This window comes from Dipodomys merriami, unplaced genomic scaffold, assembly GCF_024711535.1.
Source record: "Dipodomys merriami isolate MVZ:Mamm:240054 unplaced genomic scaffold, mDipMer1.0.p SCAF_17, whole genome shotgun sequence".
Classification (NCBI taxonomy): Eukaryota; Metazoa; Chordata; class Mammalia; order Rodentia; family Heteromyidae; genus Dipodomys; species Dipodomys merriami.
Genome location: NW_027203048.1, coordinates 20,120,273 through 20,144,734, shown reverse-complemented (window position 1 = coordinate 20,144,734; position 24,462 = coordinate 20,120,273). Strand labels below are relative to the sequence as shown.

The 24,462-nt window shown below is 37.0% G+C and overlaps 1 long non-coding RNA gene across 2 annotated transcripts in view; it reads right to left on the bottom strand.

Annotated features, from left to right (window-relative positions):
* Positions 1 to 24,462, bottom strand: part of LOC138829226 (uncharacterized) — a 53,288-nt gene that overhangs the window by 11,058 nt on the left and 17,768 nt on the right. The window contains exon 3 of one of the 2 annotated variants that reach the window (XR_011372510.1): positions 12,153 to 12,372. The exons of the other annotated variant lie outside the window; for it this stretch is intronic. This is a non-coding gene — a long non-coding RNA (uncharacterized lncRNA). Of the gene's footprint in view, positions 1 to 12,152; positions 12,373 to 24,462 lie in introns of those variants that run through there. 2 annotated transcript variants of the gene reach the window in all.

The following is a 24,462-nucleotide window of genomic DNA, read 5'->3' as shown; positions in this document are numbered from 1 at the left end:
GAAAGAAAAGAAAGGAGAAAGAGAGCGGAGAGGAGAGAAGAGAAGAGATGAAAGGAGAGAAAAGAAGATGAATTTTGACATACAGGAATTTTTTTAAATTGGGGGAGTTTTCTGATTTTTATAGCCCAAAGATTTTGGTGAAGGAGGAAATTGTTAGAACAAAATTTTCAATGGGAAGAAACAAATTTTAGATAAATGATGGAAATAGTTACAGTTAATAGTAGGGAAATATTCATTAGGAGAAACCAAACAACAACATCTTCAATCAATTCATATGGTAATATATGTCTCACAGAATTATTTTTGAACCTGTATTTATATGGAGAAAGTATGATGACTTTAACAAGAACACTTTTATTTGGCAATATGTATAAAAATAAAAATGCAAAAAGGATAGTTATGCAATTTCTAATACCAAAATAGCACCGAACTATATCATTAGTGGTATTTACAACCTTAATTAAGGAGTTGTTTGATGATCATATTAACAAGTCTGGCATAATTTTTAGTCAGATTGACACTACTTAAGGCTTAAGCAATTGGAGTTTGTCAGTAAAATCAGAGCCGAATCTGGAGGAACATCTGATATCTACAGTAAAATTAAGGTCAAGGACTTGGCAAAATATGTTACAGACTGTAGCAGATGTTCTCAGATTAAATCATATTTCTATTAAAAACTGGAGAGATGTTCAGTCGATAAAACTGAGAATCACAGAAGTGAAGTGTAGAACCAGGCTGGGTATTTAGGGACCAGTCATTCATGTCATCTTAAGAAGATAACTGACATGCAAATAAGGTTAAATGATCTGTCCCAAGATTTAGAGCTGGTAGGGATGTCTCAGGCTAAAAGTTCAAATGGTTCTGACTTCCAGAATGTTTCTCATTTGTAACAAAAAAGAAGGAACATTTTAATGGTTTACACAAAATATATTTGCATTACGCTTTGTGGTAGACGGGAACATACAGGAAGGTCTATTAAATGGATTTGCCTTACTTAATTCCTTTCCTCAATATTATCTAATGCTATATTTTATATTGAAGTCCAAATTCTAACTGCCAGATATTATACAGATGTCAGACCTATACTCAATCTGCAGCGTACTCTTTTAAAAAATGATTTTAATATTAAGATTAAAAATCAACCAGTAACACACTACAAGTACTTTGTAAAATGTAGTTAATGAGCAAGTACTTTCTCAGCTGATCTTTTATAAGATTTCATAGTACCTAGGGAGTTCCAGGAAGATGGCGGAGGAGAAGCTGGAATCTGAACAAGCTCTCGCATAGAAAGCAGTTATAGAGTTCCAGTGAACAGTCCTAAGCCAGAGAATCACACCAAGTGTGCCATCACAGGACAGAGAGTTAGACAAGAGAGGGGAAGCCAAGGCAAAAAGACACATCTGAGCGCCTGCCAGCAGCTGCCGCTGCGGCGGCAGGGTCGCGGCGGCGACCACCGCCGCGGGGTCATACCTGAGACACAGAGAGTTGGGGACGAAGGAGCCAGACGCAGCGGACGAGCGGATTCTACTCAACACCACGAGCGGATTCTACTCAACACCAACAAGAACCGACAAGGAGCGAACATCTTCATCCTGCTGTTTGCAGACCTGAGACGACCCAGGATCCAAGACTCGGCGTGAGTACAAGCCCAACGTCCTCACTCCTCAGAGAGCAGAGGAAGGAAGGCCACCCCTCCCCCCCCAGCACCAGTGATCTCCATCTTGGATACCGACAAAGCTCGGAGTTGCTGCTAGCTCCAGCTCAGGCCTTGGAATAAAACGAGTCATTTAGCAGGTCACAAGAACTTAACGCCGAAGTGACCTGCCAGACTCAGCTCCATCCAGGGAAAAGTCACCCAGCTCAGGCGCCAGCCATCGGAGTGCCTTGCCTCACTGGGTAACCAGAGCCAGAGGCTGCCCCTCCCTCTAGCAGCCACCACAATCAATTGAAAAACAGAAACCCTGAGAATGGCTCCAGGCTGGGCGCTGCGAGCTTTATCGCAAAATAGCCCCAGGGAAAAGCTACTGTTTGTTGAAAGGCCTAAACTCTACCCAGAACCTAGCCTCACCACCACATCCCCTTCCTTTGTGATTCTCAAAGCAGATCACCCTCCCAGAAAACTAACCTGGGAGGGGGATCTCAAAATCTTGGGTAAAGCAGAGCATTTTTCTGCCTCTTCCAACCAACCGACTTAAGAAACCAATCAAGCCACAGGACCTCAAGCTGACCAGAGACTCCAACAAGAGACTGGTTACAGACAAAAGGGAGATACAGGATTCTTCCCACTCCTCCCCCCCAAAAAAAAAAAAAAAATCAAAAGACTTTTTTTTTCTTTTTTTTTTCTTTTTTTTTCTTCTTCTTCTTCTTTTTTTTTTGCTTGTTTTTTGTTTTTTGTTACCTTATATATATATATATATATATATATATATATATATATACATAAATTTTTTCCCTTCTAAAACTTTTATTAATCTTTAATTTTTGCCTCTTCTGAAAAAAAATCGTTTTCCAGTAACTTTTTTTTTTTCCTCATCTTATAATTTTTATTTTAGGAATACGTGAATGAGCGTTTTCCTTTCTTTTCTTGTCTTCTTTCTCTTTTTCTTTCTTTCTTAATTATCTTTTTGTTTTTTATCTAGCTCTACTGAACTTCTGATCTTTTCTTCTCCCTTTCCCATCCTTAAAGTTTTTCACATCTCCTCTATGTCCCTCCCCTTCTCTGAACATATTCACACTCCTCTCTAAATAGACGGTCTTTTAACCTCTATAATAACATTAATTTTTACGTTTCTATTTTTTTTCTGGTCTCTCTTTATTCCCCTTTCCGTCTCTTCTTTTTCTCTCTCTCTCTACTTGCAACTTACCCAACCCATTTCCTGCATTGTGATTAGGACATAGTTAACTCTCCCTGTGCCTCCCCACACCAATCTATTCCTATTTTTCACCCACATCTCTCCCTAATCCTAATAATTTCTGGTTTTCCAAATTCTTTTCTGCGGTTCGAAGTCCTTTAACATATAGTTGTTTGATGTTGAATAGATGTATCTGTTGAACTAGATTGTATCTGTAGACTATTGACGGTACAAATGCAAACTTTGGTTGATGGTTGCCTTAAGATAGTGTTCTAGCGCAAAACTGGTGCAATCTTCATCTCAAATGGGCGAGTAAGCCGGAAAAACACAAGAAAAATGGCAAATTCAGGTATCTCAATTCCCAATCTTGATAATCAGGGATTAGAACAGATAAAGAATAATCCAGAGGAGAGTTCCAAAATAGCTCTACAAACACTAATAGCAAACATGATAAATGAGAAGTTTGACAATGTACAAAGGACTCTGTATGAGCGTGATAGGGAGAGAGAGGAGGCATCCCAGAAGTTTATACAGGAATATCATAAGCGTGAGGAAGCTACTCAAAAACTGATACAGGATTTGCGTGAACAACTTGAGAATACTCAAAGAGAAAGGGAGGAATGGCGTGAGCAGGCTGAGAACACTCAAAGAGAACTGCAGGAATCCCACGAACGGCAAGAAAGAGAACTGCAGGAATCCCACAGACGGGAGGAAGCTAATCAAAGAGTAATTCAGGAATTGAGAGACCAGGTAGAGAATACACAAAGGTCACTAAAGGCATTCATGGAATCCATTAACAAAGAGCTGAAGGAAGTCAGGGAGACCACAAAGGGAATGCTGAATGGAACCCAACAGAAGGAATGGGAGTCCAAAGAAACCATAACCAATCAACTAAGTGATTTGAGAACAAACACTGAACACCAAATTAAGGAAGTAAAGAAATTCATACAAGACCTAAAACAGAGCTTCAACAAAGAACTTGAAGCCATCAAAGCTGACCAATTAGAAGGAAAAGAGATAAAAAACAAAGTAGAGAGTCTTGACAGCAGGTTAGACCATGCAGAAGATCGAATCTCAGGGATTGAAGACAGCCTAGATATTATAGAGAAAGAACATACAACCATCCAAGACAAGTCCAAGAAATATGATAGGTCTATCCAACACCTGGAAGACACCATCAGAAGGCCCAATCTAAGGATAATGGGTGTAGAGGAGCACCTAGAAACAGAAGTTAATGGTCTAGGAAATTTGTTTAACAGGATCCTAGCAGAGAACTTCCCAAACATACAAAAAGATAGGCCTATTCAGATACAAGAAGCTTTTAGAACCCCAAATAGACCAGACCAGAATAGGACATCCCACCGTCACATTATAATCCACACAGGATCAACCCAGACCAAGGAAAAGATCCTTAAAGCTGTCAGGGAGAAAAGGTTAATCACCTATAAAGGGAAACCAATTAGAATCACCACCTCAGATTTCTCAGCAGAGACAATCAAAGCAAGAAGAGCCTGGAATGACGTATGCCATGCCCTAAAAACAAACAACTATCAACCAAGAATACTGTACCCAGCTAAACTCTCCTTCATAACTGAAGGCCAAATAAAAACCTTCCATAGCAAAGAAAAATTGAAACAATACATCTCCACCAAACCAGCCCTGCAAAAGATTCTTAAAGATGTCCTACACATAGAAAACCAACAAGAACGCAACAAAGGCCAAGAAACTGCACCCAAACTGAGAATCCAAGAACCTTAGGAAGAACCCAGTTTTCACAGCCCCCAAGAAGGTGGATAACATGGCAGGAACTCCCAAATACCTCTCAGTCCTATCTCTTAACGTTAACGGACTGAACTCTCCAATTAAGCGACATAGACTGTCTAGTTGGATTAAAAAACAAGACCCTTCTATCTGCTGCCTGCAGGAGTCACATCTTGCCCGTAAAAACAAACACATTTTCAAGGTTAAAGGCTGGAACAAAATCTACCAAGCAAACGGCCCTCATAAACAGGCGGGAGTTGCAATCCTAATATCAGATAAAATAGACTTCAAATTAAAATTCGTGAGAAGAGATAAAGAAGGTCGCTACATACTAATTAAAGGATCTCTCCTTCAGGAGGATATTACAATTCTAAATATCTATTCGCCAAACAATGGAGCACCCAAATTTATCAAAGAAACACTACTTTCCCTCAAATCCCATATAGATCCAAAGACATTAATTGTTGGGGATTTTAACACACCACTCTCCCCACTAGATAGATCAACTCGGCAAAAACTCAACAGAGAAACCGCAGATCTAAACAGCTGCATAGATCAACTAGACTTAACAGACATTTACCAAACATTTCACCCAGCAGCATCAGAATACACATTCTTCTCAGCAGCACATGGAACGTGTTCTAAAATAGACCACATTTTAGGCCACAAAGCAAACTTGTCTAAATTCAGAAACATTGAAGTTATACCTTGCATTCTCTCTGACCACAAGGGAATAAAATTAGAACTCAACACCAAAAGCCACCAAAGAAAGTCCGGTATCACATGGAGGCTGAAGAACACACTGCTGAATCATGAGTGGGTCATGGAAGAGATTAGAAAGGAAATTCAAATGTTCATGCTATTCAACAAAAATGAACACACAAATTACCAGCTCCTCTGGGACACAGCAAAGGCAGTACTCAGAGGCAAGTTTATAGCTCTGAGCTCCTACATCAACAAATTGGAGAGATCGGAAACTAACAATTTAATGACACATCTAAACCTCCTTGAAAAAGAGCAGCAAGATAAACCCCAATCCAATAGATGGAATGAAATAATCAAAATTAAATCAGAATTAAATGAATTAGAATCCAAAAAAAACTATAGAAAGAATCAACAAAACAAAGAGTTGGTTCTTCGAAAAACTTAACAAAATTGACAGACCCTTAGCAAACCTTATCAGAAAAAGGAGAGAACACACCCAAATTAATAAACTCAGAGATGAGAATGGAAACATCACCACGGAAACAACCAAGATTCAGAACATTATAAGGGAATACTTCTCAAAACTTTATGCTAATAAGTTTGAGAACTTGACAGAAATGGACCTTTTCCTAGCAAATATTGACATGCCAAAACTAAACCAAGATGAGTTAAACCAGCTTAACAGGCCCATATCAAGCATTGAAATAGAAACAGCAATAAGAGACCTCCCAGCTAAGAAAAGTCCAGGACCAGATGGTTTTACAGCGGAATTTTACAAGGCCTTCAAAGCAGAGCTCACACCAATACTCCTCCAACTCTTCAATGAAATTGAAAGAGAAAGCTCACTACCGAACACATTCTATGAAGCCATCATAACCCTCATCCCAAAACCAGGCAGGGACTCATCAAAGAAAGAGAACTATAGACCCATTTCTTTGATGAACATTGATACAAAACTTCTCAACAAAATTTTGGCCAATCGACTTCAACAATTCATCCAAAAAATCATACACCATGATCAAACAGGATTCATTTCAGGGATGCAAAGCTGGTTCAATATACGCAAATCAATTAATATTATTCACCACATCAACAGGAGCAAGAATAAGAACCACATGGTCATCTCAATAGATGCAGAAAAAGCATTTGACAAGATCCTACACCCCTTTATGATGAAGGTTCTGGAAAAATTAGGAATCCATGGAACCTTCCTCAATACAATAAAGGCTGTATATGACAAACCTACAGCCAGCATTATACTCAATGGTGAAAAACTAAAGCCATTTCCTCTTAACTCAGGAACAAGACAAGGATGCCCACTCTCTCCACTTCTCTTCAATCTAGTATTAGAATGCCTAGCTACAGCAATAAGACAAGATGCAGACATAAAGGGGATCCAAATAGGGAAAGAAGAAATAAAACTCTCCCTCTTTGCAGATGACATGATCTTGTATTTAAAGAATCCCATAGACTCCACTCCCAAATTACTCAAGCTGATTCAAAACTTTGGCAAAGTAGCAGGTTATAAAATTAACCCCCAAAAATCAATGGCTTTTCTATATGCCAACAAGGAGAAAAGTGTGGCTGAAATTAGGAAAGCAACTCCATTTGTAATAGCCCCACAAAAAATAAAATACCTAGGAATTAACTTAACCAAAGAAGTGAAGGACCTCTATGATGAAAACTTTAAAATCTTGAAAAAGGAAATCAACACAGAACTTAAAAAATGGCAAAACCTCCCATGCTCCTGGATTGGAAAGATTAACATCGTGAAAATGGCAATACTTCCCAAGGCTATCTACAAATTCAACGCGATACCTATCAAAATTCCACCCTCATTCTTCAAGGAAATAGAAAAGGCAATCCAAAAATTCATATGGAACAATAAAAGACCCCGAATAGCAAAAACGCTCCTCAACGGAAAGAACACTGCTGGAGGAATATCAATACCAAATTTCAAACTCTACTATAAAGCCATAGTAATCAAAACAGCTTGGTATTGGCATAAGAACAGACCTCAGGACCAATGGAATAGAATTGAAAACCCAGAAATGAACCTACAGACCTATAGCCATCTAATCTTCGATAAGGAAGCTAAAACAATAGAATGGAAGAAAGACAGCCTCTTCAGTAAATGGTGCTGGCAAAATTGGTTAACTACATGTAGAAAACTAAAGCTAGATCCTTATATATCACCCTGCACCAGAATCAACTCCAAATGGATCAAAGACCTTGAACTCAAAGCAGACACTCTAAAAACATTACAGGATGGAATAGGAGAAAACCTAGGTCTCCTTGGCTCAGGCCGAAATTTTCTGAATAGAGACCCGGAAGCACAACAAATCAAAGAAAGGTTGGACAAATGGGATTGCATAAGATTGCAGAGCTTCTGCAGGGCAAAAGACATAGCTGGCAAGATCAATAGAAAGCCCACCGATTGGGAGAAGATCTTTACTAGCCATACAACGGACAAGGGTCTCATATCTAAAATATACTTGGAACTCAAAAAATTAAACCACCCAACAACAAATCCTCAAAGAAACAACTGCCCAATAAATAAGTGGGCGAAAGACTTAAAGAGAAGCTTCTCTGAAGAAGAAAGAACGATGGCCAATAGACACATGAAGAAATGTTCAACATCCCTAGCCATAAAAGAAATGCAAATCAAAACAACATTGAGATATCACCTCACTCCAGTTAGAACAGCAAAAATCAAGAACTCTAACAACAACAGATGCTGGAGGGGATGTGGACAGAAAGGAACCTTACTTCATTATTGGTGGGAATGTAAACTTGTCCAACCACTTTGGAAAGCAGTATGGAGGTTCCTCAAAAGACTTCACATAGATCTCCCCTATGATCCAGCAATCCCACTTTTGGGCATTTACCCAAATGTTTACAAACAAGACCACACTAAAGCTACCAGCACAACTATGTTTATTGCAGCATTATTTACCATAGCTAAGATATGGAACCAACCCAGATGCCCCTCAGTAGATGAATGGATCAAGAAAATGTGGTATATATACACAATGGAATTCTACGCCTCCATCAGAAAGAATGACATTTCCCCATTTGTTAGGAAATGGAAAGGTTTGGAAAAAATTATATTAAGTGAAGTAAGCCAGGCCCAAAGAAGCATAGGTCCCATGGTTTCCCTTATTTGCAATATCTAGTATAGGTATGAGTCAAGCGGAAAAGGTCAGATAATGTGATGTTAGGAAAATGAACCCTTAAATATGTATTTTAATGTTTTCGTTTCTTTCATGCATGTGTTTCTAATGCATTTATAAGATTATTTCTTTGTTGCTTTGTATGTCCCTCCCCCACAGTGTAACCCCCGCTTTCACTATATTTGGTGTCAGTATAACATGTGGAGGAGATGGGGACAAACAAGTCGTTTAAGGATTCAGGTGGACCTGTTGCAACAATGAGAAGTACAAAATGTCATGTCAAAACCAGCTTTACAATGTCGGTGTGGGGGGGGAGGGGGGTATAATTGGGTGGGGGGAGGGGGGAGGCGGGGAAGGGAGGTGAAGGGTAAACAAAGGAGGAGGCTGCAATGCTTGGTAAGAAATGTATGCATTATCCTGCCCATGTAATTGTAGCCCCTCTGTACAGTATGTTCTCAAATAAAATAAAATTAAATTAAAAAAAAAAAAGATTTCATAGTACCTAGAATTTTGGTGCAGTACTAAACTTCTATGAATTACTGTACAAAGAACTGACCACAAGTAGATAAATTTATGGCAAATTTCATGTTTTCTTTCCAAACCAAATCAAATTGACAATAGAGCTTAGTCTAAATATCATAATTTTTCCCTTGGAAATTTTGACTTGTGATAGACTGGAGATTAGAAAAATCAAAATTATATTACAATCTTTGGTATAACATGTACAGAGATTCAGGCTTTGACTTTTCAATAGCTGATAGATTGACTTAACAGTATATACAGACACCACTAAACGAGAATACAATTGATTAATTCTCATGAAAAAAAATTGTAGAGCAAATTATTTCCACTGAACATAACTAGTGAGCAACATAGACCAGTTACTGAAAAGTTAGGAGAAACTTCATTGCTGAGTTCATCTCTCAATAATTCAAGTGTGTATCTCACTACCTTTCTGTTTTTTAATTGTTACTTATTTTTTATTGTGAAAATACTGTACAGAGCGGTTACAATTAGATGGGCAAGATAATGAGTACATTTCTTATCAAGCATTGTAGCCTCCTCCTTTGTTTCCCCTTCCCATCCCTTCTCAGCCTCCCCCTGTCCTCCCACCCAATCCTCCCCCCCACCACAAAAGTTGTAAAGGTTGTTTCAACATGACAACGTGTACTTCTCATTGTTGCAACTGGTCCACCTGTATCCTTATTTAAATGACTTGTTTTTCCCCTTCATTAATGGGTCTCAAACTTACATGGGTATAAGAGTTCTTCAGAGGACATGGAAAGCTAGAGTCCCAGCATTATCATGCTTTAAGAAACTTCAAACCCTGATCCTTAGCAGAAAGAACAGAGATGGAGGAATATCAATATCAAATTTCAAACTCTACTACAAAGCCATAGTAATCAAAACAGCTTGGTACTGGCACAAGAACAGACCTGAGGTCCAATGGACTAGAACTGAAGACCCAGAAATGAACCCACAGACCTATAACCACCTAATCTTCAATAAGGGAGCTAAAAAAAAAAATAGAATGGAAGAAAGACAGCCTCTTCACTAAATGGTGCTGGCAGAATTTGTTAAACACCTGTAGAACACTAAAGCTAGATCCTTATATATCACCCTGCACCAGAATCAACTCCAAATGGATCAAAGACCTCAAAGTCAAAGCAGACACCCTGAAAACATTACAGGGTGGAATAGGAGAAACCCTAGCTCTCCTTGGCACAGGCCAAAATTTTCTTAATAAAGACCCAGAAACACAACAAATCAAAGAAAGATTGGAAAAATGGAACTGTATGAAACTGTAGAGCTTCTGCATGGCAAAGGACATAGCTAGCAAGATCAATAGAAAGCCCACGGATTGGGAGACGATCTTCACTAGCCATACAATGGACAAGGGTCTCATATTTAAAATATACCTGGAACTCAAAAAATTAAATCCTCCAAAACAAATCTTCAAAGAAACAACTGCCTGATAAATAAGTGGGCTAAAGAGTTAAAGAGAAACTTCTCCGAAGAGGAAATAAGAATGGTCAATAGACACATGAAGAAATGTTCAACTTCCCTAGCCATAAAAGAAATGCAAATCAAAACAATATTGAGATCCCATCTCATCCCAGTTAGAATGGCTATAATCAAGAACTCTAATAACAACGGATGCTGGAGGGGATATGGACAGAAGGGAATCCTACTGCATTGCTGGTGGGAATGTAAAACTCTAGAAAGCAGTATGGAGATTCCCCAAAAGACTCCACATAGAACTCCACTATGATGCAGCAATCCCATTTTTGGGCATTTGACCAAATGATCACAAACAAGGTTATACTAAAGCTACCAGCACAACCATGTTTATTGCAGCATTATTTATGATCGCTAAGATATGGAACCAACCCAGATACCCCTCAGTAGATGAATGGATCAAGAAAATGTAAAATGAAAGTGTTTCATACATATACATATATATATATATATATACACACACATATATAAGTATATATATATATATACATATATATAATGGAATTTTATGCCTCCATCATAAAGAATGACATCTCTCCATTTGATAGGAAATGAAAAGACTTGGAAAAAATTATATTAAGTGAAGTAAGCCAGGCCCAAAGAAGCATAGGTCCCATGGTTTCCCTTATTTGCAATAACTAGTATATGTCTAGAACAAGAAAAAGAGGTCAAAAGCTATGTACATATGACCATATAAGATGATGTTAAATGAAATGAACCCCAAGATATGGACACAAGTGGTTTTTTCTTTCTTGCTATTGTTTTTAACGTATCTAAAATGTACTATGTGATTTTTTTTGGTTGTCTTCTATGTTCTTCCCCCACGGTATAACCCCTGTTTTCACTGTATTTGACGTTGCTGCCCTGAATCTGGTATATACATTTTCTAATTTGGGGAGGGGAAGGGAAATAATAAAATGCTTAAATAAGGATACAGGTTGACCCATTGTAACAATGAGATGTACAAAACACCACGTTGAATACGAACTTTACAACTTCAGTGGGGGGAAGGGGCATGGGAGTAGTTGGGGAGGGAGGGAGGGAAGGGATGGTAGGGGAAAATCAAAGAAGGAAGCAACAATGCTTGACAGGAAATGTACTCAAGACCTTACTCATGTAACTGTAACCCCTCAACCCCTCTGTACAGTATTTTTACAATAAAAAACGTATATATATATATATATATATATATATATATATATATATATATATAAACTTTAAACCCTGTGGGAATTCTTACCTGGATAAGCAATTATGATATGCACTAAATTTGAGAAAGACTAATTTAGCAAGTGTTCTTTGCATTTTCTTTTATCCGTATGCGTGAGTACAGCTTCCTTCTCCCTCATTCATTCTTCATTTAGTCAACAATCTAAGTCCAACTATTATAATCATAATACTAATAATAATAATGCTTCCTTAGCACATTCAGGGAAAAATCTAAAGTTCTTTTTTATTATTCTCCTTTGTATTTTAATTTTATTGTCAAGGTGATGTACAGAAGGGTTACAATTACATAAGTAAGAAAGTGATTACATTTCTTGTCCAACTTGTTATTCCTCTCCTCATTTTTCTCCCTCTTTCCCTCTCTCCACCCCGCCCCCAAGTTATACAGAGTATTTCCAACATAGTGTCTTGTGCGTATTGCTGTTACATAGGTTCCCACTTTCAACACATGGCCCTTTCAACACATGGCCAGTTTATTTGCACATCTCCCCTGTTCACAATACTTTTTCAGAGCTTAGATTCATGTACCAATTAAAAATTTTTATTAAATTCTTATTATCCATACAGAACTGGATCTTATAGTAGAGTTGCAGTTTGAGGAGCTGGGAATCATTGTCATTCTTAAAAGGGAAAACCTGTAGAAACAGCAAACACATTATAATGAATATGAATTGAGATAAACCCTTAAGGCATTATGGGGGGAGTGATGGGAGCATTGAACAGATAAGGCTATGGACCAGATGAGATCTGAGGACTTTCCAAAGGAACACCCTCAAGTAAATGATGTTTAAGCTGGGTTTGAAGTGTCTTTAGGATTTACCAAGATACAATAGCAGAAGGTTCAAAGTGACATTAAATACAGGCAACAAAATGTGACAAGGTATTATAATAGAAAGCAAATAACATTTTTAAGAACTCAAAGTAGCTTTTAAAGTTCAACATGAAAAGAAAGAAGTGTGTAGCTAGGTATAAAATCTGAGAAGGTGAGCAGCAAGTACAAGAGTTATTAGCCACATTTTCTGGAGTTACTGAATAGTAAAGTAGAGAATGATCACAGATTTTCCTTTTAAATGATTATTCTTATCCTAATGGAGAGAATGGATTAGACAATGAAAAGCACGATTACTGGAATATCAAGAAGGCTATTACAAGCAGTATGGAAGATTGCAGATGGTGCTAGAATTAGACTCTGCTTAACAAGGGTTAGAGAGAAAAGTAAGGAGGACAAATTACTATTACTGATGGTTCTAGTTATCAATGAAGACTTAAATAAATTGACCATGAATTGAGCAACCATATGATCCTGAGTAAGTAATTTCAACATCTGTGAATCTCAACTTCATTACTTAATATGTAATCTCATTATCTTAGCCATTCTGAGTCCGTGGCATCAAGTCCTGCAAAATCAATGTCTTTTCCTTGGCACTTAGGATACACGGAGACAAAATCGGATATATCCCATGTGTAATTGAAAAGAGATAGAAGAAAGGGATGTTTTATTTATAGGTAGATTAGAGTTCAAGAATCCACAATAGTATATGAAGCATCCAATAACTCTGATACCAAAAATCTTTTATTCTCTCTTCACATACAAATATAAAGACAAGGAACAGTGATAATGAAACTTATTGAGAGATGGAATTGTGGCCTTGTGGGTACCTAACAGAGGGTATGAACAAAAATGAGTAGCCATTGCTAGGCCTAGGGTCATAACCAGTCAAGGGATCTACCACCAGTCTACCTCTTCTCCCAGCCTTCAAAATCTCCCCAGGATGCCAGAAAGTAAGTATATCCATATGACTCTGTTTATGGTTCATTTTTGTTCCTTAGGATTGATTAGTTGCACAAAGGAGTTTCATTTTGACATGTCTATATGTGCACACAGTGTTCCTTGATCAAACACCCTCCTCCCTTCATCTTTACTCTTCCCTTCCCAAACCAGTCTCAACCTCAAGAAGCTTTATTGTTCCAATTTCACACATGTACCTAAAGTGTTTTGACCATATTCATCCTCATTCTCTCCACTCACACACTTAAGTCCTACTAGTACCCACACCCCACACTGAACACAGTTCAGCTTTCTAATATTCAGTTTTGTTCAAATGAAAGTCAAAAGATACATGCATACATATAAACACATACAGGATCATATATGCATTGCATATACATGTGAATGTATGCACATATCTAATTAAAATATAGTATGCATGTATGAAATATCATGGCAAAGTCCCTTTGAACAGGTGATTTTGTTCTTAAGGTCAGTCTCTGAGCAGGATATAGAATAGGGGAAGAATAGATCTGATGAAGCAAATGGAGAATAAATCAGAAAGAAAGAAGAAATCTATTATCTACCCAGACTCTACTGTGTACTGTCCAGAGATAGCATTACAGATTTCTTCCTTGTATATAATAAAAACCATACATGGGAGATATTGTAATCCAAAACTTTCTAGAAAAGAGCCCAAGTCTTAAAGAGAAAGGTAACATGTTTTATGGAACAAAGAAAGTGGAAAGGCCAGGGTCTACACTTGGTTCTGTAATTTCTGCAGTTCTGGAACTTTCTTCTAGATGCTACAGTTTCATAGTGAGGCTATGAGGAAATGATTGCTGTGTTCTATGTTTAGATATAAGAGCACGAATGGAAATTTACTTTCTTTTTTAATTAATTGGAGGAAAGAGGTATCAGTAGAGATGGAAAATTCAGGCTAATTTCTTTAGGGACATGAGGTAGCTTGGTTAAACAAGAATACATGATATCTAATAGATATTTATGGTACCAAGGAATGAGCCTCACCTCAATTCCTAGGAAAGTTTATGATCTACAGGGTGGACCTGAAAAGCATGGATGGTATCAGCAGAATGGAAAGATTGGACGTGAGATTGCAAAAGAAAATATTTAACCAGGAGCAATTGCTGGTAGGAAGGTGAGTTTTGCAAGTCTGTGATCCCAGTCAACCTCAGCTATTTCTTGATATCTATCCCATGCTTTATTGAATCCTGCACTTACTTTGAATTCTCAAGGCACTTTTAACCTCTTTCTTACTCATCTGCACATCGGTAAATACTGTGCATAAAAGGATAACATATTCCGCGTTGTGTTTCATGTCTAGGGAGAGATATATCTCCCTGACTCGGCAATTCAATCCAACACGATACACAATAGATAACTGCTTTGCTATCTTCTTTGCTGGAAGGTGCTGGGATGAAAAGAGAAAAATAATCTTTTAAGAGCTTGGTAAGGGCTGGGAAGGTGTCTCAGTGGTAGAGCACTTGCCTTGCATGCATGAAGCCCTGGGTTCCATTCCTCAGCACCACATAAACAAAAAGGAAAAAGCCGGAAGTGGTGCTGTGGCTCAAGTGGTACAGGGCCAGCCTTGAGCTGAAGAGCTGAGGGACAGTGTCCAGGCCCAGAGTTCAGGCCCCATGACCGGACCCCCCCCTCCCCCAAAAAAAAGAGTTTGGTAAGACTTAAGGATTTTGCACAGAAGCATGAAAATTATGTAGTTAAAGAAAAACGAAGCATGTTCAGTCAGTAGAAAATGACACCTGTGGAGACATTGAGGACAGGGGATGGTTTGCCGTGCACAAAGTGGAAGGTGCTATGGGGTAGGAACAGAGGATGAGCCCAAAGAAGCAGCCAGTTTGCCAGTGCATGAAGGAGTTTGTCTACAGCTGAGGAGCTGAAGCATTACCCCCACCGTGCTCTGGGAAGTCCCTGAAATGTTTCAATCTGCAAAGAAATACAGCCAAGCCCAAGCTTAGTAAAGACCCTACTGGGTGCCTATCTGTAGAGGAAATGAGAGGAACTCTATGGAGGATGTCCAAAGACAAGTTGGACTCCTTAGTTCCAAGCCTGGGTGATGAAGGGTAATAAATAGTGACAGCAGACTGGATAAAAGGGAGTAAGTAATCTTCAACTTAATTATTTTGCACATAGTTTATCGTCCCTCCTCCAAACTGTAGCCTAAGAGAGATATAAAAATATACATAATTAGTCAAAATATACAAAGCTGGGTGCTGACGGCTCATACCTGTAATCTTAGCTACTAAGGAGGCTGATATCTGTAGATCATAGTTCAAAGCCAGCCTGGCCAGGAAAGCCCATGAGATTCTTATCTCCAATTAACCACCAGAAAACCAGAAGTGGAGCTGTGGCTCAAAGTGGTATAGTGTTAATTTTGAGCAAAAGAGTTCATGGACAGTGCCAGGCCCTGAGTTCAAGTTCTATGGTTGACCAAGAAAAAAGGTTATATATATATATATATATATATATATATATATATATATATATATATATATATATATATATATATATATATATATATATAAAATTGTCCTGTAATTTTCTGGCCCAGAATCACACATAAGCACCCAGAAAATCTTGAATGCATAAATGAGGGAGTGATGAACTAATTTTTTTTTCGTAGAGTCCATAATGGTGAAAGTCACCCATCCCTTTGCTCATTAATCCTATTATCCATTATTAATGACAATATTTGAGCCTTCGGAACATGTAAACTTACTACAAATACGCTGTTATTGACACACTCCTTTAGCCAAGTAGTATTCTGTTGTACCAAAATTCCCACCAATAGGTGGCACACCAGAGGGAAAAGAAACTCATTGGCCCTTTCAAGTGATTTCTCACATGTTTCACTAAAGATGGACATCATTGCTCTATATGATATTTTTCAATTAGCAGAACAAACAGAATCCTACACTGGAGAAAAGATTGAATGACTTTTGTACTTGATCTAGAGAGATTACCTAGGCAACCAGGCCTTCCATTTTTTCTGTTACCTAAATAACTCTCCACATGAATGATACATTATCAAAATAAAGTGCCCTAAATATAGGTGAGTCTGATGTGATTTGGGAACCACTGGTGCAAATATAGGTTATAGGGAGCTTTTTAAACATTTGTGTTTTATCTGACCAAGAAAAGGGGGAGCGCGAGATTGACACTAAGAAATACATGAGGCAAGAAAATCTCAGTAGTGCATGACAGTAATTTAAAGAAAATATAATAGTGCTTTATTAAATGTTTGAGGATAAAAATGTTTTTTACTTAAAGTATTACTCAAACAGGAAACACTAATAATTATTGTCAGATTTTTTTTTAATCACTCTCTTGTAGTAGGAGTTCTTTGGTTGCATGACTGAGAAGCCAGCTCTAAGCAGAAAATGAAAATTGTGGTAGGCCATGGGGTGGCCTCAAAAGGGACTAAAAGGGAACACAAGGAGGAAGCTGAGTAGAGATATCAAACAGTTAGCTCCAGGGATCTGAGTAGTTGGAACAAACAGGAGTTTCCTCTGGGGAAAAGTGAGAGGAAAAAAAAATGAGTTTCTTACAAAGTCTAGTGACAGCTTTTATAAATGAATGTTCAGGGAGCAACTGACCCGCATGGAAAAGAGTGATGTTTAAGAAAGAGAAAACATGTACTTTGGAACTCCTGAAGCAGAGTCAGTCAACATGTGTGCACTTTAGTGTTGATCTCTTGATGAATTATACTCATTTAAAACTGGAAACGGCCCAATGAATATTCTATATAAAGAACAACCTTTAAAGAAGGCAGCATGAGGAATAAGAACAATTGTTCTACAACCTGGTTTTGCTACCTTGACATCCATCAAAGTACTGCCAAAAAATAGGTTAAATGGTACAACAGTAAACTTAACTAAAGGCTCACAAACCACTAGAAGTCATTGGATAAAAGAAAGAAAAAAAATGTAGTTTCTGCAGGGAAGAATAAAATTTAGGTCAGAACCAAAATTAGTTTGAGTAAGGAAGTCAAAGATAGTTCTTTTTGACATGCACTGGAATTTTATTAAAGTAAATACCCTTTCTAAGATCATATTTATACCCAACACCAGACAATGGATCATTTTACTTAATTGTTCAAGAGAATTTTCTGATGATTTGGATGGTGCACTAGTATTGTCGTGGAAAGCAATCCAAAAGTTTTAATAATGCAATGATGGAGTTTTTAAGAGTTCTTGCATGAGAGATATTGTATTTCTAATAGGATGGTTTGGTAGAAAGAGTGTTTTGTTTATGGGACCAGAAACTCAATCAAAAACATAGTATCTATACAGCTTTGGGAATGTATATTTGCCTTTTTACTTCTTAATTTTAATTATGCACAATTGAACAAAAGGCTAATTACTAGCGCTCCCATAGGGGCATGGAGTATGCCAGACAAAACTATTGCTGGTGAAAATTACTCTGTAAACTCAATGACATCCTATGATTTTTAAGGCTAATTGTATTTAGGTTGACATATTATTCAATAGTAAACACTGGGACAAAATAGAACTCTGTATTTCTGACAAGAGACCATTAAAGCAGTATTAATTGAATTCAGGTTGATCACAATCATTTGGAGCAATGGTTCACCACCTAAAACAACTTAGGTTTTTCCAAGAGTTAACTTCAAGTGCTAAATTTACATTGCAACCCTTAAATAGACATAATTTATATCTGTATTGCACAAACCTCCATAAACAATTTTTAAGACCCAATGAAACATCACTAAAAATAGACACATTTGTAACATTTGCACGTAGCCACATTTGACATGACAGGGCATGAGCAAAATTAATATTGCCAATAAATATAATCTCAAAGTATTGTATAGCAGGCTTGCTGATTGTTCTGATAATCATAGGGTATGTTTCCTTGAGGACAAATCACTGAGAATTTTTAATTGCCCTTAAATAGAAACCATACTGTATTGTTAGTCTAGAAAAACAGTCTATGGGAGCCACCTTCTCCCTCCCATATTTTGGCAGTAGAAACAAGGATCTCAAATCCGGACTATTCCTGATCTCCATAGCAACAATGTGCTTTATCTTGCACAAATCCTAATATCCTAAGTCTCCATTGTGTTTTGGTATGGTATTTCAGCCCTAAAGTAATGTTCTTGATGTGGAATTACAAGTGCTTTAAATAGAACTTTGCTGAAAAATAAAAATGTTGGTGCAATACTCTATTATCTTCACTTTGAACTGAACCCTGCTATTTCTGACTAAAGGGTTATTGGATCTTTCGAGAAGTCACTGAGTTAAAAAAAAATGTCCTATTTAATGTAGAGCATTAGATTGATCATAGCAGGGGGTGACACACACAGAACAAGGCCACAGGAAGGCACCTCCCAGGGTGTCTGGGTTTAATGACCATTACCTCCTGTTTTCTAGTCTTGCCAAGAAGAATTGCGCGTTTGCGTGCGCGCGCGCGCGCGCGCACACACACACACACACACACACACACACACACACACTCCATTATGGTAAGACCTGCTTATACTCAGGGTTTTAAATTGGACCATGATTCTAAATGTTCACATAAGAAAGTTAAGTTAAACCCATAAATTACTTTTGTGTCTTCTGAAAGAAAAATGTTTTGCTAAAACCAATACCAGTGGTCAGACTTGGCACTTTTCAAGCTTATAGGATTGTACTTGTTTAGTAAAGTCAGTACTCCACTAAACCGACTTTCCTACAAATCCATCATTTCTCTTGTTTGAGAGAATGTAGGTTGCTGTACAGATATATTTCTTCAGATGGCTTCCCTTCTAATGTTTCAAATGCATTAGCACTCAGCAGGGGATAGTGAAAGACTTTTTATGCTTCACTCCCTTCTAAGATCTCAAATGATGTTTAAACTAAGTTGAGTAGACTACAACTGCATGTGTCACTCATTGCTTTTCTTAATGGAGATTTAACATTTTTGCACATGTTAACACTCTCTTCTACTAATGAAAGCACTTGGAGTCAACTCTTTTTTTGTTTTCTCTTGAAGGCCTGCTGTTATTTCTTATTTTTCAAGTGTTTCATGAACAAATAAAGAAACTTGACAGTGACATTAAGAGGGTTTCAATACTCTGGATCCACTGATTCTGTTCTGAATAATTTACCTCTGCTTTTGGCATTTTAAGGGCAATCACATGAAGAGGATGGTTGTACCCTGAGCACATGGAAAAATAGTTCCAACCAGGATACGAGCTACCCTGGCTCCAGCTTGCTATACAATGGGTTCAAATAAATTAAAGCAATTGCTTTTGAAAAGGGAAAAAAAAAGATTTTCAAACCTAACATTGTCTATTGAGAGAATGCTACTTGGGGAGGATTGGATGAAGAAACAAATAAATTTTAAATTGCTCTGAAGTCAAGAGGTTTATTTCATTTTTGTTTGCATTAAATGTGGTGATTGGCTGCCTCATCAATGCCTGGCATCATTAGGGAAACCAAAAAGAAAGAAGAGGAAAAAAAGCAAGAAGGAAAGGGGAAGCAAGAAAGGAAGGGAATGAAGAAAGGAAGGAAAGAGCGAGGGAGGAGGGTGTAAGGAAGGAAGGAAAGACATGCATAGGCAGAAAGTGAAGGTATAGAATGAGATGCCATGCAAATGAAACCTGATAGACAGAGGTACTATACTTATCTATGATAAAAAGCAGGCTCTAAATCCAAAGTACTTTTTAAAAAGACATAAGAATGATGAAGAGCTTAGTTTATCAATAGTTTGAATCAATCTAAGTATATATAATAAGTAAATAATTCTAAGTATATCAGAGATCAAAGAATATCAAGTATACAAACTAAAGATTAATAGATCTAAATAAATATAGACAGGTAGAATCCAATATAATAACTACAGAGGAGTTTAACATCTATTTTCACCAATGAACAAATCAAGTACGCAAAAAGTAAGAAAAATTACAAACTTAAATTTCACCTTTGAGCAAATGGCTTTAACAAATATCCACAGAATTTCATCCAATGTATATTCCCTGAATACATATGCTTCTTGTCATTTCCCGGAATATTCCCCAGAATAGATACATAATAGACCATAATACTAGTATAAATGAGCTTTTCTAAAAATTAAAAAATATATCAAGTATTCCTTCTGATATATATCAGTATTGATATATATCGAGTATTCTTTCTGAGGGAGTAACTATTTACAAAGAAATGTACTCATTACCTCACTTATATAACTGTAACCTCCCTCCCCCATTCATCACCTTTACAATAAATAAAAGAATAATCTACAAATTTTTAAAAAGGAACATTTTTTCAATAGTAAATTGAAAAAAAGCAATGCAAGGTTGGTTCTCAACATAAATAAATCAATAAACAAGATATACCATCTCAGCACAGTAAAGGACAAAAGCCATGTGATCACTTAGAAATCTACACAGAAAAAAACATGCCAAGTCATTCTTTTTGTCCTCTATCTTTATTGAAAAGGTATAAACAGGGGGTTTACAGTTACATAGTAAGGTAATGAGTACCTTTGTTTTTAGACACTGTTACACCATCCCTCATTTATTCCCACTTACCCATCACTACTCCCCTCTCCCCCAAGTTGTAAAGTTCATTTCCAACATAGTGTCGTGAGTATCAGTGTTGTATTCGTCCATCCTTTGTTCTGCTGTTTCTGTGATTCCCTTTCCCTTCCACACATCAAATAAACTTATATACAAGACAAAGGATACAGAAAACTAAAACAGAAAGAAAAAAGAAAAAGAAATAACTACATACAGGACATTATGAGAACCTCTTGTTTCTAATTCTTAGAGTTCATGTTGATATGCTTCATTATACATGAGAGAAACCATGAAACCTACTGTTCTTTGGAAATGGCTTACTTTGCTTACTATCATTTTTTCCAGGTTTTTCCACATCTTTACAAATGGGGCAATGTTATTCTTTCTGGATGGAAGCATAGTACTTCATTGTGTATATATACCACATCTTCTTGGTCCATTCATCTACTGAGGGGCATTTGGGTTGGTTCCATATCTAGGCTATGGTAAATAATGCTGCAATGAATATGGCTGTACTGGTAGTTTTAGTATGGCCTTGTTTGTGGTCATTTGGATAAATACCCAGGTGTGGGATTGCTGGGTCATAGGGGATCTCTATGTTTAGTCTTTTGAGAAACTTCCATACTATTTTCCAGAGTAGCTGAACAACTTTGCACTCCCACAAACAGTGTAGTAGTGTTCTCTTTTGGCCACATTTATGCCAGCATCTGTTATTATAAGATTTATTGATAATGGCCATTCTACTTGGGGTGAGGTAGAATCTCACTGTAGTTTTGCTTTCATCTCTTTAATGGCCAAAGATATTAAGCATTTCTTCATATGTCTATTGGCCATTCTTATTTCCTCTTCAGAGAAGTCTCTCTTTAAATCTTTAGCCCACGCCATCATTCTTATCTCTCTCGTGTGCACATTGATTTTCAAATGTTATATATCTTTTGTTTTATTTAAACATATTGTATCTTTTGTTTTCAAGGAGCCATTTTATCACTGTAATTTCAAATTAATATAGAACATAAGCTGTTACCAAAAGTTGTAAGAATAGCATACAGGAAGAATGTTTTCCTACTCTAAGACAGTTTTGCAATCTGAGGTTACAGTGTGGATGAGGTTGAGAAAAGAGAACTGAAACAAGATGGTTTTCTATCATTGCACGTCTGGAGTCACTGCTGATTGTGTTTGCATTTATTCTCAGCTGCATTCACTGTTGGACAACACTTCTCATTCAAAATAAACCATCAGTTCCTGACATATTCATATCAGATTACTGCCATTTCCAGCTGTTTCTTGATCTAGAAATGTTGCTTTGAGTTTTGTCCCTTTATGTCCTTGACATAGATTTATAAGCACAAGAAATTCATTTTGGAACACTTGTTATACTTGCCAGTGTTATTCAACTCTGTGACAAGTTTGCAAATAAATGACAGTGACTTATGGTGTCACTAAAGAGTTGTAGTTTGTATTTACCTGTGTCTGTTGATAAGAGATCTGTTGGATATTTTGATACAGAGATTGTCTCTCCCCAACAAATATAGTTAAGTTAAAATTTCGCATCTAACATTGAAAGATTCAAAAGAAGGACAATAATTTATTGTGCTTTGTTTCTCTTGGAAATCAAACTTACTAAACTAGGTTGTAAATGGTTCTAAACTATCTCAAAATATGCAATGTTTTAGACAACTGTGTCTCTGTGGACTGTACATTCTTGTAAACAATTGCTTTGCCTTTATCCTGTGTTAATAAATAGCATGAGTGATGTATTTAATAATGTGTAAGACTTGGTAGCCATAATAAGCCTGCAGACATGCTAAGACCCCAATATATATGGGCCTGGGCACTGTCAGCTCTTCAGCTCAAGGCTATCACTCTACCACTTGAGCCACTGTGCCACTTCTGGTTTTCTAGTGGTTAACTGGAGATAAAAGTTTCCTGGGCTTTCCTGCCTGGGCTGTCTTTGAACTGTGATTCTCAGATCTCAACCTCCTGAGTAGCTAGGATTACAGATGTGAGCCACTGGTGCCCAGTTCCAAAAAGTATTTTGTACCATGATATTTTGGAGAGGCTATTGATTTTCTTTGAAATCAATGGCAAGGTGTGCTTGGAGATCTTCCCTGTCTTGTCAACCCCACCATCACCATTCAGTCCTTTCAAGTTTGTCCAACCTGATCTGATTTCCACAAGCTTAACAAGGATACTGCCTTACTTACCCCTCCCCCAAATATATCTTGGAATCCAAACAGAGTATGGAGAGAGAATGATATCCATACCTACACCTTTTCTCACTAAGCAGTTGTCCAATAATTTCAATAAAAATATGTTGAAATTGCCTAACTTACTTCAGCTTACCACTTCAAACTCTGCCTACGTCAATGATTCCTATGTGAAGCAAAAAATAAATAAGCAAAACAAATCTTTTTGTTGTACTTTATTGAAAATTCATGTCTGTGCCCTATAGAGATAAGCCTAAGGCTATGACTATGTAGCCCTAGATTGTCTAAGTAGGAAGCTAGAATATACTTTAAATGATCCATTATTACAAGTAGCACAGCCTTTCCACACTGACTTTAATAGCCAACATCTGGTGATAAATAATCTTAATGCCCACAGAATCTGAGTGAGTTTAAGGGAATAAATAAAATATTTATTTAGAAATTTACTTAAGAATAGAATACTGTATTAGGTATTATAAACCTTATTAAGTATATAATAGACATAGTTGCTAAGCTCAATAATATCCTAATCTAATTTTAATGGAAGGTGTCTAGTAGAGCACAAATAATAATTGAATTCCTTTTTGTTGTGCTGACTTATTTTTAAATGAGATTCAAAGAGTTTCATTTTGACATGTCCCTATAGGATACGATATGCCTTGATCAGACTCATCTTCTCTGTTACTTTCTCTCCTTTTCCTTCTCCACTCCCAAACCAATCTCAAGAAGCTTCCCTGTTACTTTTTCACACATGTGCATAAAAGTTTGACCATATTTACTCTCCTTCATGCTCTGCATTTGAACTCCCTCTGTCCACTAGTACCTGTATTCCAGACAGGAAGTTTCACCCTTCTGCTATTCATTTTTGTTAGAGTACATGTTAATTGTTCAAAGGGAATTTACTGTGATATCTCATGCATGCATCTACCATGCTTTCATCATATTGATCATAATTATAGGTATATATTTGATCCTGTATTTGTTCACTTATTTTTATCATGCACATTTAAGAAAAAAAACATGTAACCTTTTTCCTTCTGAACCTAGCTTACTTCATTTAATTTTACAATCTCTTAATGCATTCATTTCCCTGCAAGTGACATAATCTTATTATTCTGAATGGTTGAATAATACTTCATTACATATATATATATATATATATATATATATATATATATATATATGT